The sequence below is a fragment of the Galeopterus variegatus genome, unplaced genomic scaffold (assembly GCF_000696425.1).
Source record: "Galeopterus variegatus unplaced genomic scaffold, G_variegatus-3.0.2 Scaffold14531, whole genome shotgun sequence".
In the NCBI taxonomy this organism is placed as follows: domain Eukaryota; kingdom Metazoa; phylum Chordata; class Mammalia; order Dermoptera; family Cynocephalidae; genus Galeopterus; species Galeopterus variegatus.
In genome coordinates, this window is record NW_007740642.1 from 13745 (window position 1) to 27967 (window position 14223).

Consider the following 14223-nt stretch of genomic DNA (forward strand, 5'->3'; position numbering starts at 1 on the left):
AATCAACCAGCTAGAGAAGCAATAGACATTCTAATGCCAATTTAGCTGCTGCCCATGGCCTGGCCAGAATGAGGCCTGGCTTGACCTGACTTCTAGGACTGAGGTCTTGGCACCAACTGCTCCACCCCACTGTGAGGGGATGTGGGAGACTTAAACCACCTCAAGGGCAGAGAGCTTTCCTACTCATTAGCAACCTCCTGCCTGACCGCTCTGACTCTGCTCAGAGGAGATCACATAGTTCACTGCACCTTATCTCCCCTCTCTCCTAACATAGCCTCTGCCCTTCCCAAATGTGTCTCTCTTCCCTTCTTATTGGTATGGTCATTAAAAAAAAAACAAAACCCTTACATGTCTTTATTTTATTAGATAAAATAAAATTGAGCCCCGCCTCCACCAGGAGAGCTGGCGGAAAGCCCTGGTCATCACTGATTCTCCTGCTTCACCTCCACTTTACTGCAGGGAGGGGACGGGTATGGGCGTAACTTTGCCATTCTTACAATTTTCCTAGAGCAGTGAGAATAAGATAGAAAAGAGCAGATTTTTCCTGCTGTCAAAGGACAAAATTATGACAACTTTACTTACAGATCTCAACTGGCTTTATTGCAATTCTAGAATTGGGCAACATTTCATTTCATAAAATAGAATAAATGTTCTAATGAGCTGAGCAAAAGAGGTTGACTTTATAGACAGAAAAATAAAAAGGGTTGAAGAAAGCAGAAACAAAGAAAATAAGAGGAGTGGTCATTTCAAAGTTACTTTCCTTTTAAGGTGGGGACAGGGAGACAGAGTAGAAAAATAACTGATTAACATCAGGTTATTTCAGGTTACTTTTTTTTTGTAAGGATTAAAACAGAGGGAAATTCCTTATCATTTCTGTTGGAGATTTAAACTGGCCTGCTTGGGAAATTGGCTGTTATCTCTCTCTCCTGATTTCTGGCAGGTCGGACAACTTAGTTTAGGTTTGGTGATGTGGAACTTTAGCAGGGGTGACTCCATTTTGATTTCTTAGTCTGGTCTGTTGGGGCCTACTGTAGGAACTTTGTACAAAAAAAAAAAAAACTTTGTATAATTTGTATTTAACACTGCCAAGCTCAGGAAATACACAGCTCATAACATCTCCAAGTTGGCTGCATTTGTTGGGGATTTTGAACCACGCCTTAGCATGCCCTAAGCTCCCCTGAGCATTCAAGAGGGACTCAGGGACTGAGTGAGATGTGCAGGAACCTCTGGGCTCTTCCTGCTGGCATGATAGAAGCACATAAAGAGTGGGGGCTTGCTGAGCTAAGTGTCTTGATTTGGCCAATCTGCTACATTCGTGGCGGAGGAAAATGAATGAGAAGAAAGGAAAGTGTTAACTGGTTTCCTCGTTTTCTCTCTTTGCCAGAAGGGAGAAGTATTTGTTTTGCTTCATCACTTCTAGGGAAATACCCTAGATAGGTCAAGGGTACAAGACAACTTATTACAAAGAGCTCTGAGTTGAAAATCTAGGCTCAGATCCAGACCCCAGCCACTGATGGTCTGTGGTTGAATTCATCAGTCTGTGGGCCTCAATATCGCCCTGTGGAATGGGTACAGTGCATCTCTTTCATATGTCTTCAAGGATGGTAATGAACAGAAATGGGCTGGCTCTTCAAGACTGCTCTCCTCTCCCTGTTTATCACTCACCCCATCTTCTCCAGGACACTGTCATAATGACCCCTAAAAACACCCATGTAAAAATGCTTGAAGTCCTGTCTTTAAGGAGCACACTGTTTCTAAAAGAAAGGAGGCAAAGCACATACAAAAAATGCTGAGCGTAAGCACATACTACGCTGTCAACAAGCATGAATACCTGCACCAAAGAGCCCACCAGGAGGAGTCGTGGGAGGCAGGTGTGGAAGGTCTGGGGGCCACACTCACCTACAGGGCAGACAAGGACAGTGAAGTGACCAGTACAAGACAGTGAGCTGAGAAGGCTGGGAGTGAAGGAATGGAAGGTAAAGGCAAAAGCAAATCAAAACCCTTTGCTGGATGAAAAAAACCCTTCCGCAGGCAAGACCTGCCCCTTGGCTGCTGTTTGTGACCTCTGGGCTAGTAGGACCTGCACAGGCACAGAGGGGTGGGGGAGGAGAAACAGCAGGGGCCAAGAGTTCCCAGCCAGAGAGAACCGCGGGGCTCTTAGTGGATGTGCAGGGGGTGTTGGCCCTGAGAGGAGGGGGCCTATGTGCTGAGCAACCCCCACTCAGGTCAGCACTTAGCTAACCTGCCTCTGAAGCAAGGAGCCCGGGGCCAAGAAGCGCTCTCAGTCCCTCTGAGGCCTGGAACTGTATATGCTTGTATTATTTTTTATTATTGTCATTACTGTCATCAGGTAACTGCACATGGGGGCAGGGCCTTTGAGTAGCTCTGCTGGACCCTGACCACCTCCTCTGCCACAGGCCCTTGGACAGGCTGGCCTGAGTCTGTGCCCAGCACCCTCCCTCCCACACACCAGGAAAGGTGGCAGCAGCCCTGGCCAGCTGGGGTGGGCAGCCTGCTATGCACGCTGAAGCCCTGAGGAAGCAGATCACTGATCTTTAGCTCCTCCATCGCCTGCTCAGCTGCACAGCTTAAGCTCCTCATGATCTCTCTCTCTCTCTCTCTCTCTCTCTCTCTCTCTCTCTCTCTCTCACACACACACACACACACACACACACACACATCTATGAAGCAGCATTAGGTAAATTTCTAATCACCAATCAGGCTAAGAAGATAGTTTATCCAGAAAAGCCCCTGCTTGTTTAACATTGTGGCACCTTACAAAGTGACCGCATCCCAGCCCTTACTTGTCTTAAAAATAATCTAGGAAACATATTCCTGGCACATCTAATTGTGTTTCTCAAAAATTCTAGAAGAAAAGTGTAGTCATATTTTAACCAATATATGACCAATTATAATACTTTAAAAATGTTCTCTCAGAAAAGACCAGCTGTGGGGAATGGATCAGATGACAGTCAAACTGGAGGACTCTGATGACACATTAATTGAATATGCATTTCCATTTGGAGAATTGCCTGTTTCACTTCTGTCTTGACTCAGCCCCTCCCTGCAATTTACATTTTGCATTTGTCATTAGTATTTCTGCTACGCTGAAGGGTCAAGGAAAGTTCAGTTTATTCACGGACCATACTATACTATCTTGTTCAGTTAGAGAGGCTGAGTCTACGGTAAACGGGTGGAAAGTGGGTAGATTCAATTAATCATCTGGAAGATTCTTGGAAGTCCCTAAATATGTGCTTTATAAATAAAATATCCAGGGTGCTTCTGGCACTTTCACATTTTATCCAAAAACTCTTTCAGAATGAGTAGTGCTAAATTCTTGCTTAAATTGGGAAATCCCCTTCGTTTCCCTGTGATCCTGGGGCCTTCGGACTGTACAAGTGTTGCTGGTGTTTGTTCTGAGATCCTCCCACTTGAGGTGGGTTGGCAATCGTTGCTTTTAAGGCTTAGGCTCTAATGTGTTCTTTAAGGAGAGGGAGGATGAAGGCTTGTTTTTGTTTAGGGTCTTGGCTTACTTTCACTTTCAACAGGGGGAAAGAAAAGCAGAAGGGAACAGAATGAGGTCACAGGCAGTAACTGGTCTAGGAAATGGCTCCATAGGCTCCCTGTGAAATGGGCCTTCATCTGTCAGCCCAGGAGATGGCTGGGATTTGGAACACTCCTGGGCATGTTGTCACAGGAAGAGCCTGACTGGGGGGTGGGCTACAGAAGGAAGTTATGATCCTGAATGGCTTAGATCAGGGGTTCCAAACTCCAGGGAATAGGCTGGTTATTTATTTATTTATTTATTTATTTATTTATTTATTTATTTATTTATTTATCACATTAAACTTTGTTTTAATGGGTCTCAAAATTCTGTGACAGAGTTTTGGTCAAGTTGTTTCCATTAAAAAGTACTGATTTTAGGGGCCGGCCCAGTGGCGCACTGCTACAGTGCGCCGCTTGGGAAGCGCGGTGGCGCTCCTGCCGAGGGTTCGGATCCCACATACAGACCGGTTCCCGCTCACTGGCTGAGCGAGGGGTGGGAGCAACACCGAGGGTTGTGATCCCGTGGCCGGTCCCGGTCCGGTGCGGGCGCGACACTGAGGGTTGCGATCCGTTGCCGGTCACGAAAAAAAAAGGACAAAAAGGAAAAAAAAAAAAAAAGTACAGGTTTTAAAAACTGATAACTTAAAACTGCCACACAGAAAACCAAAATGGTCCACAAAATAATCTCCTTTCCTTCTGAAGGTTTTACAATGCACTGCTATCACTAACCAGTCTTTTACTGTTAAACTTAAATAGCCAATTGAGATAAACACTTCAGAGACCATTCTTGCAGCACCGATTAGGACTAGGGTGGCCGGTATTAGGGATAATATTAATTTAGTCTTCCGAGCTTTCTGGGCAGGCTTGGTGACCTTGCCAGCTCCAGCAGCCTTCTTGTCCACTGCTTTGATGACACCCACAGCAACTGTCTGTTTCATATCATGAACAGCAAAATGACCCAGAGGAGGATAGTCAGAGAAGCTATCAACACATGTTGGCTTGTGAGTTCTGATCAAGATAGCAGAATAGATGGTCCCCAGTGTCACTCTCTCCCACAAATCAACCAATTACAACTATAAAAATGTAACAACAGCCAGGCTGGGGCTGCTGGAGCTCAGGGGAAGAGGAGGAGAGACCTACAGAGTTCATGAAGGGTGAAAAGCCACAATGAGAGAAAGAAAAAACTGCTTGGAGAGTTTCAGGCTGCAGCCACTTTAAGGCTGGAGCTGCTGAGCACATGGAGCAGGAGCCAGCAGAAGCTGCAGCTGTGCCCTTTGGATGGAGTTGCTTGGAGGCAGCAGGGGAGAAGAGGGCCTTTGTGGCCCCCAGGACAGCAAGACCACTAATAGGGTTCCCATGGACCCACGCAGGAGTGAGGAGCCAGAACAGCTGAAAAAGGGGAGCCATTCAGAGGCCAGTGAGTCATTGCAAGGGACAGGCACAGGGCCCATCTGATGCGAAGTGTTTGGAACACAGGTGGTATGGGAGACGAGCCCACTGGGAGAACACTGGGACAGCAAGGACAGACAATCCTCCCCCCCAATCAGCACAGGGCCACTCAGAGGAAACTGGTCAGGAATGCAGAATTGCATGGGGTGCAGTTTGATGAAAAGATTCAGGCCCAGATCAGAGTTTCTACACAACCCATGTGCACTGGGTCTCTGGAGGGCCAGAAGTACCTATAAGGTCAACCATTAAACCCTGAGCTTCAAAAAAAGTCTTCCCTAGGGAAACAGCAGCAAAGCATCAAATTAGCTCAACAACACAGCTGAAGTACTGGTTCTCACAGGAAGTTCCCCCATTTCAGAAGTAAGAAAAGGACAAAAAATTAGTTCTGGCCCAGGCACACCACCAGCACATAGGGGCCCACCAGAGGACCTGAAGCATGGAGCCAGGGACTGTACCCCCCCCCCCTGCCGCCAACCAGGTACACCACCAGAGCCAAGGAGTATGCCAAAAACATCAACTCCACGCGGAAGGCTCACCATAGCCACCATAGTAACCACAACTGCTGTAAAAGTGGCTAGACATGTCAACCACCACGCAGATGGTCCACCAGCCACTGGAGTGCATCAACACAAGGAGAGTCATGAGCAGAGACCAAAGAAAAGAAGAGGATGTCTGGTGGCATAAAGAACAAGTACAATTTGTAACAATATACATGCTAGAAATGTTGATTTGATCAACATATGTCAACATTGAATCCCCAAAATATGTATAATCAATTATGATTCAATAAAAAAATAAATGAATAGATAAATAAATAAACAAACACACATTGGCTTGCCAGGAACCATATCAACAATGGCAGCATCACCACATTTCAAGAATTTAGGGCCGTCTTCCAGCTTCTTACCAGAACCGTGGTCAATCTTTTCCTTCAGCTCAGCAAACTTGCAAGCAATGTGGGCTGTGTGACAATCCAGTATGGGGACATAGCCAGCACTGATTTGGCCTGGATTGTCCAGGATAATCACCTGAAGAGTGAAGCCAGCTGCTTCCATTGGTGGGTCATTTTTGCTGTCACCAGCAACACTGCTACAATGAACATCTTTGACAGACAAGTTCCTAACATTGAAACCCACATTGTTTCCAGAATGGGCTTCACTCAAAGCTTCATGATGTATTTCAACAGATGTCACTTCAGTTGTAACACTGACTGGAGAGAAAGTGACTGCCATGCCAGGTTTGAAAACACCAGTCTCCACTTGGCCCACAGGGATAGTACTGATACCACCAACTTTGTAGACATCCTGGAGGGGCAGATGCAAGGGCTTGTCAGTTGGACAAGGTGGTGGTAAGACACAATCCAGAGCTTCAAGCATTGTGCTTCCACTGGCACTGCCATCTTTACGGACTTCCCATTCTTTGAACCAAGGCATATCAGCACTTGGCTCCAGCATGTTGTCACCATTCCAACCAGAAACTGGCACAAATGCTACTGTGTTTGGGGTTGTAGCCAATTTTCTTAATGTAGGTACTGACGTCCTTAATGATTTCCTCGTATCTCTTCTGGCTGTACGGTGGCTCAGCAAAATCCTTTTTGTTAACACCAACATTCAGTTGTTTCACATCCAGTATGTAAACCAGAGAGCATGCTCACGGGTCTGCCCATTCTTGAAGATACCAGCTTCAAACTCACCAACACCAGCAGCAACAATCAGGACAGCACAGTCATCCTGAGATGTGCCTGTAATCATGTCTTTGATGAAGTCTCTGTGTCCTGGGGCATCAGTGATAGCCACATAATACTTGCTGGTCTCAAATTTCCACAGGGAGATATCAATGGTCATACCACACTCAGCTTTCAGTTTATCCAAGATGCAGGTGTACTTGAAGGAGCCCTTTCCCATCTCAGCAGCCTCCTTCTCAAACATTTTGATGGTTCTTTTGTTGATCCCACCATATTTATAGATCAGATGGCAAGTAGTGGTGGACTTGCCTGAATCTACATATCCAATGACAGTGATGTTAATATGAATCTATTCCTTTCCCATTTTGGCTTTGATTTAGTGGTGGTTTTCATGACACCTGTGTTTCTGGTGGTGCCTCCTAGCACAGTGTCCTATACAAAATAGGCAATCAACATTTGGTGAACTCATTTTTTCTTATAGTAGACATCGAAGGTAAAATTAAAAATAAAAGTTTGGGGCTGGCTGATTAGCTCAGTTGGTTAGAGCTTGGTGTTAGAACACTAAGGTCAAGGGTTCCCATACCAGCCACCTGTAAAAATAAATAAAAGTTTGATAGAATGTCATCTAGAAATGTAGATGAAATAATAGAGTTAGAAAAACCATCATTTTGCAACCATCAGAGTATTAATTAATTCAGGCAAGAATTAATAAAAGCTAAAATGACTGGGTGAAATTCTGAGAAGGAACAGGCTATTTACATAGTCTAAAAGTATTTCCCCACAAACGAGGTATTCATCACAATCAGAAAAATAGTAACTTAAAAAGGCCAGCCCGTGGATCACTCGGTAGAGTGCGGTGCTGATAACACCAAGGCCACGGGTTCGGATCCTATATAGGGATGGCTGGTTTGCTCACTGGCTGAGCGTGGTGCTGACAACACCAAGCCAAGGGTTGAGATCCCCTTACCGGTCATCTTTAGAAAAAAAAAAAAAAAAGCCAGGCTGGTAATTTAGTGGGGTGGGAAGGACTTGTGGCCAACTGGAGAGCCTAGGCTCTGTCCCAAGGGTGCATTTGGATCAGCTCCAGCCAATTGTTTTCCAGTGTCATCTAGTGAGTCCAGTATTGCTAAATGTCATTGTTTTTCAAGAGAAGCTGGACATCCATTTTTTTGTATGCAATCTTCCAATTTATAAAAGATTGAGAAACTATATTAAAGATATTTAAAACCTTAGGAGGATGATTATAGTATACTTGCAATTAGTATGTGGCCCTGGGGCCACCTGTTCACTATCTCTAATTGAGATATCTCCTAGCTCAAGGCAGGGTTGTTCTCTCCAGATCTTTTTTAAGTACGTGAGTCCTTCAAGCAACAGAGGGTTATTGAGATCTGTGTCCCACACTATCCTGGGCTCAGGTGGGGGTGGGAATAGAAGAGTATAAAAGATCTTGCCCTCAGTTTAAATTTAGAAGAGGATGTGAGTTTAACACACATTCCTTCTTTCTACAAAGGAAGCCCTTCTATGAGCAAGTCTTTATACTTGTGGATGTACCTACTTTGTCCTCTAAGATTGTAAACTCTCCACCCCTACAGGGGCTTCTAAGACAAATTAAAAATAATAATGGAATTTAGAGATGCACAAATTGCAACAGAGCAATATGATAAAATGCCGAAATGGCAAAGTCTATGGATTCAAGGATAACTTCCTGAAAGGGGAGTCAGAGGAAAGGTGTGGAGAAAGAGAAACCCAGGTGTGTTTAGGAGCACCAGGGAGGCTTGTCTGTCAGGTGCACGGAGGACAGGGAGGTGGCTATTGCAAGAGAGAACATGGGTAATGATGAGCCCTCCCCAGAGTAGTGGTGGTGAGAGGCTGAGACACTGTATTGGTGGAATGAATAGTGCCTGGAAATGAGGTGGATGAGGGGACCAGGGCAACACAACAGGCAGAAAATACTCATAGAGTTGAAGCCTGAGCACTCGGAAAATATGGTGCATTCATAGAGAGATCGGAACCAGGAATACACATGCACACACACACAGACACATGCACACACACACACACACACACAATTTTTTGGCAAGGAGATAGACAATGAATTTCCCACATACTGAGATTTAGGTAACAGAGGGACAGCCAGGTGAAGAGGTCCTGAATATAAAAAATAAATAAATAAACATATTTGTTTAGAGCTTGTGAGAGAGGTTGAAACTGGAGATATATATTTTGGAGTCTTCTTTATCAAGATTATGAAGTTTGAGGATAGGTAAAATTTTCAAGGAGATGGTGGCAAAGAAGAGAACACAGCTAAAGAGAAAACTTGGGAGAATACCTGCACTTAGGATATCAAATAAAGGAGATTATTCTGCAAAGAGAGGATCAGAAAAAGTATATAGAAACAGTCCCAAATGCAGCTGAAGGCCAAGGACAGTGTGGACCCAAGAGAATCTGATAACTGATCAGTCATCAACAAATCTCCAATGAGCAGCTTCAGGTAAATGGAGTGGTGAGCAGAAGTCAGGATGTAAAAATAGTTAAAAGTGGGCGATAGGGAGTAAATGGGTGATAAAGAATTAGGGGCAGGCTGAGAGGAAAACTTTATAATTTGGGCAGGAAAGAGGGCTCAGCTGTAACAGCAGTGATGAACACGGAGAGAATATAAAGGCAGTGGGTGATATTCTAAGATGCCACTTGAGGACTGGGCTTCCATGTGTCCTTGTATCAGGCCTTTCCCCAGGCAGGCAGCTCAGTCTCATAGTATGCACAGCCTTGGGGAAGGAGTCCTGCAGAGTTCAAAAGGTTTCTCAGGATAGCATCAGTAGCTCTGGAGGAATTCCAGGATCCCTGGTCTTGTGACTAGATAAGAGCCCCTGGTTGAAGAAAGAGGAAAGTTGAAGGGGAAACAGGGTGTATTAACATAGTATTTCCTGAGCAAGGGGCCCTGCTCCCCATAGCTCTGTGATGGTTAATTTTATGTGTTGTGTTAACTTGGCTAGGAATCCAATTGTTTGTTCAAACACTAATCTAGATGTTGCTGTAAAGGTATTTCTTAAATGTGATGGATATTTACAATCAGTAGACTTTCAGTAAAGCCAATTAAACTCCATCATGTGAGTGGGCCCCATCTAATCAGTTGAAGGCCTTAAAAGCAAAGACAAGTTTCTCAAAGTAGAAGGAATTCTGTCTCAAGACTGCAACATAGAAACACTGCATGCATTGCTAGCCTTTAGACTCAAAATCAATTCTTACCTAAAATGCCAGCCTGCCAGCCTGCCCTGCAAAGTTTGCACTTAACAGTACCCTCAATTGCATAAACCAATTTCTTCTTCTTTTTTTTTAAAATCTCAAAACACAGAAATTTGTCTCACAGTTTTGGAGACCAGAAATCCAAAATCAAGGTATAGGTAGCAACATGCTCTTTTGATGGCTCTAGAGGGGAGGATCAGTTCCAAGCCTTTCCTTTAGTTTCTGGTGTCACTAAGTCACACACACACACGTATGCTTTTGTTGCTTGTACTTGTGTTCCTTTAATAATAACTTGTTTCTTTATTTTGTAGGTTATTTCTTTATATCTTTTAAATTCTAAGGCACTTTTCAAAAAATTCATTTAGAACTATATCTAATACTTGCATTTCTTTCAGAAAAAATTGTATTCTAATTATCTTTTCTGTTGTAATTCTTAGTATTATATTTCTTGATAGAATTGGCCACCTTATTTCAAGGCTGTAGGTGTGTGTGTGTGTGTGTGTGTGTGCATATATGTATGTGTACATACGTATGTATGTGTAGGATATGCATCTATAACTTTATCTATCCTATTGGTTTCATTTCTCTGGAAAACCCTAACTAGTACAAGCTCCTTAGAACTCCCAGAGGGGTTCAGGTGACCTGAGAGCAGAGGAGACTTTTTTAGGTGTAAGATCCCAGAGAAGAAATGGTAACTGGAGTGAATGAAGTAGGGGTGGCAGAGAGAATTGTGAACTAGCTCCTTCTGAAAGGGGGGACTTCTACTCAATCCCTGCAAGAGTTGCCATGTGGGATGTCACAATGTGATTAATTAAGAGAGACCAAAGTCCAAACTACTATGGGAAATCCCGAGAGGAAGGGTTTTGCAGAAGGTATAGATTTTGAGCATCCTCATGGAAGTGCAATCTACAATGAAATGTGGGGAATACTGGGTTCGAAGCCATATAAAATAGGCACAAGAGCCCTTTCCACTCAGGGACATTCCTACATAAAGAGGAAAATATATCTCATGAGCCTCTCTGAAGAAAATTAGTGGTACTGACTTTGGTTCAGCAAGAGACATTTGTTTTTATTTTATCATCACAATGTTTCCTTGTTTTAGCACTTAGGGAAAAAGGGAGGAATAAAGAGGGCTCACCTTTTCACTGACTTTATATCATGCGTTTGAATCTGTCAGATGTATTTTTAGAAGCCTGTAAATGAATGGAGCTTCATGAAGGCAAGATAACTGCCTTAATCTTTAATCCAGGTTATTTCTGTCTTAACTACTTTCAGGGCAACAGAGCTCACAAAGCAGAGACAAGGGGGAACAAACAACAAAAGTGAAAAGCAAGTCCTTGTACGTAGGAGGAAGGCTTTCACAGAGCATTTGATTATGTGGCAGGAGGTGAGGATGTGAATCACAAAATTGCGTAGCATTTTTTTTCCCTAGGAAAAAATGTTCAATGAAACAGACTAACATATCATTGAAAGTGATATAAATGCTGGTTAGTATTATCGAACCACAGAAAGCTCAACTGATTATGAATATATTTTTCTTTTAAAAAGCTGCTAATTGCTGAGGAAATATTTCCCCCTGCTTTTCAATGTATTCTGATGTTAGAGTGAATTTGATGATTCATGTAATTGAACAAAAACATGTGTTATTACATAAGAGGAGGAAAACAATTAAGCTATCACTTGGGTGCCTTTCATTTCCTGGTTCATTGTGCAAAATGTAGTGTACCTTGAAGTTTTCCATTCTCTTAATAGTGAAAAATATCCTTTGGCTGAAATGGTTTTAGGTAAATCATTTGTACTAAGAATTCAGCACCAAAAATAATAATGCCCTAATTCTGGAAGCTTTCCCTGGGCTATGCTGAGAGCCAGATGGCACTAGGAGCATCAATAAAAGAAAATGATTTCTAATGCAGCAAGTGAAATGCTTATGGCAGACGCTGCTAGCTGCAGAGCCACACTGGCTGCAGATGGAGGTCTCTGGGAGGTGTGCTTTGCCAGGGTTATTTTTTGATCCTGTTTAGCTTGCTCTTCTGGAAGACTGTAGAATAAAATAGAATAGTGGTTCCCACCTTGGCTGCACATTGGACTCACCTGGGGAAATATAAAACATATATTGATGCTTGGGTCCCATCACCAGAAATTCTTAATTTGTTTGGGTTGTGGCCTAGAAATCAGGGTTATTTTTAAAGCTCTGAAGTTATTTCTAACGTGCAATCAAGGTTAGGGGTCGCTACTCTGTTGGAAAGCTCAGTAAGTCATGGAGTACAGATTGCCAGAGCTGAAATAACTAATTCCTTGCTTTACAGATGAGGCAAGTGATACTCAGAGAGACAAAGCAATTTGCTCAAAATCAAGCATCTTATTAATAGCAGACTGGTCACTAGGACCCATTCCAGTTTTTTTCTATAATGCTCTACAACCCAGGCTTTGGCGATTGGCTAAGGAGAAATTAGGGACTTGAAGGTGCATGTGGGAGTTATTAAGATATTCTGTAAGTAGCTACCCCCTACTTACATGCAGGACCAGCCACAAGTCCATCACTCAAAAATGTTCTTCTGGGTGGTTGGGTGGCTAGATCTAGATGGAGTCAGACCTCCAGCCCATCTGCCTTATGGGCTTTTTGTTTGAAGTTAGAACACTTTCCAAGATAGGCAGGCATCTACAAAGATTCATTAATATAGCCTGTGTGTGTAAGCATCGCCCTTTGGTGATGTTCATCGTCTTCATTCCACCGACTGCCATTGCATGGCCTTTGTTCAAATGAAACCCCCCTGGTTTTTTAGTGTGCTACACCAGTCAATCAACAGATTAACACGTGGAGATGAGCACCTTCTAGATTTGAGGATCTGTGCTAGCCGCTCTGAGGATGAAGATGTATGACAACATGGTTGCTGCTTTCAATCAAAGTATGATATAAAGGAGGAACAAAGCACCATAGTTGATGGAGTTTGGATGTGCTGTCCCCTCCAAAACTCATGTGGAAATTTGATCTCCACTGTGTCAGTGTTGGAAACTGATTGAGTCATGGGGATGGATCCCTCATGAATGGATTAAGGCTCTCCCTGGGGGAGGGCAGATTAATGAGTGAGTTCTCGCTCTATTAGTTCTTGCCAGAGCTTGTTGCTAAAAAAGACCCTGGCACCTCCTCTCTCTCTCTTGCTTCCTCTCGCCATGTGATCTGCTTGTACCAGCTGGTTCCCTGCCACTTTCCACCATGAGTAGAAGCAGCCTGAGGCCCGTGCCAGATGCAGCTGTCCCAGAATCATAAGCCAAATAAACCTCTCTTCTTTGTAAATTACTCAGTCTCAGGTAATTCTGTTACAGCAACACAAAACAGACTAGAACAATAGTGGACATCTTTCCTTGCTTTCCCAGCATCTCCTGGGAAACCACCCCTCTTTCATTCCCAGGTCATATGTGTGTGGGCAGCCCTACCTTCAGATCGAAGGCTGGATATGAACCGCAGGCTAACAGCCTGAGACAAGGGGATGGACAAGTGATATAAGCTGAACCCAACAGGGACAGCGTTGAGACTTATTGAAGGTGTGAAGAAGAGGCTCCAGGCTGTGGGATGATTCCAAAACTCCAGCACTCAGAGGGTGGGAGCCAGAGGAGCACTGCTCTGCTGGCACTGTTGGAGCCCCTGGATCCAGCCACGCCTGAAGTTCCCCGGACTTCCATGAAGACCCTGGACTTCCCAGGTACATGATCCATAACCTTCCATGCACCTCTTTTCCTTGAGCTAGTGCAAGTTGGATTTCTCTCCCTGCCAACTGAAAGAGCCCTCGGACTGGGTGCTTTATCTTAGTCCACTGGAGTCACTTAGACAGGCTGCCACCATTCATCTTCGGGATGCCAAACCCAGCTGAGGCTTTTGGTAAACAAGCCGAATGTGAGTGCTGACAAATTGGCTGTGCTGCCAGATCTTTCTGGTGGCTATTTGAAGGCCAGTTTGTTTTCAGTAGCTAGTAGAGAAACTGCTGGGGACACTGGTTGGGTGGTATGGAGATGAATTTGATTTTCACCAGTAACACCCTCATCTGGTTACAACAACCATTCCTGACAAGACTTCCCATTTTCCTGTAAAGTCAATTCACCACCTATCTGAATACTACCCAGAGGGCCAAATTTGGGGCGTCTTTTAATTCTTTGCTTCTAGTCTTTGGCTCTTAGCATATATATGGGGTATAGTTGAATATGTGACTTGGGAGCTTTTAAGACCCAGCTATCCAACTGCTGCGAATATGCCCAGAGGAATGGAAATCATCAAGTCGAAGGTATACCTGTTCCCCAATGTTCAT

At 44.0% G+C, this 14223-nt stretch overlaps 1 pseudogene; it reads right to left on the minus strand.

The window, feature by feature from the left end:
• Positions 1-1831: 1831 nt before the first annotated feature.
• LOC103581995 lies at positions 1832-7043 on the minus strand (annotated as a pseudogene).
• Positions 7044-14223: the final 7180 nt, after the last annotated feature.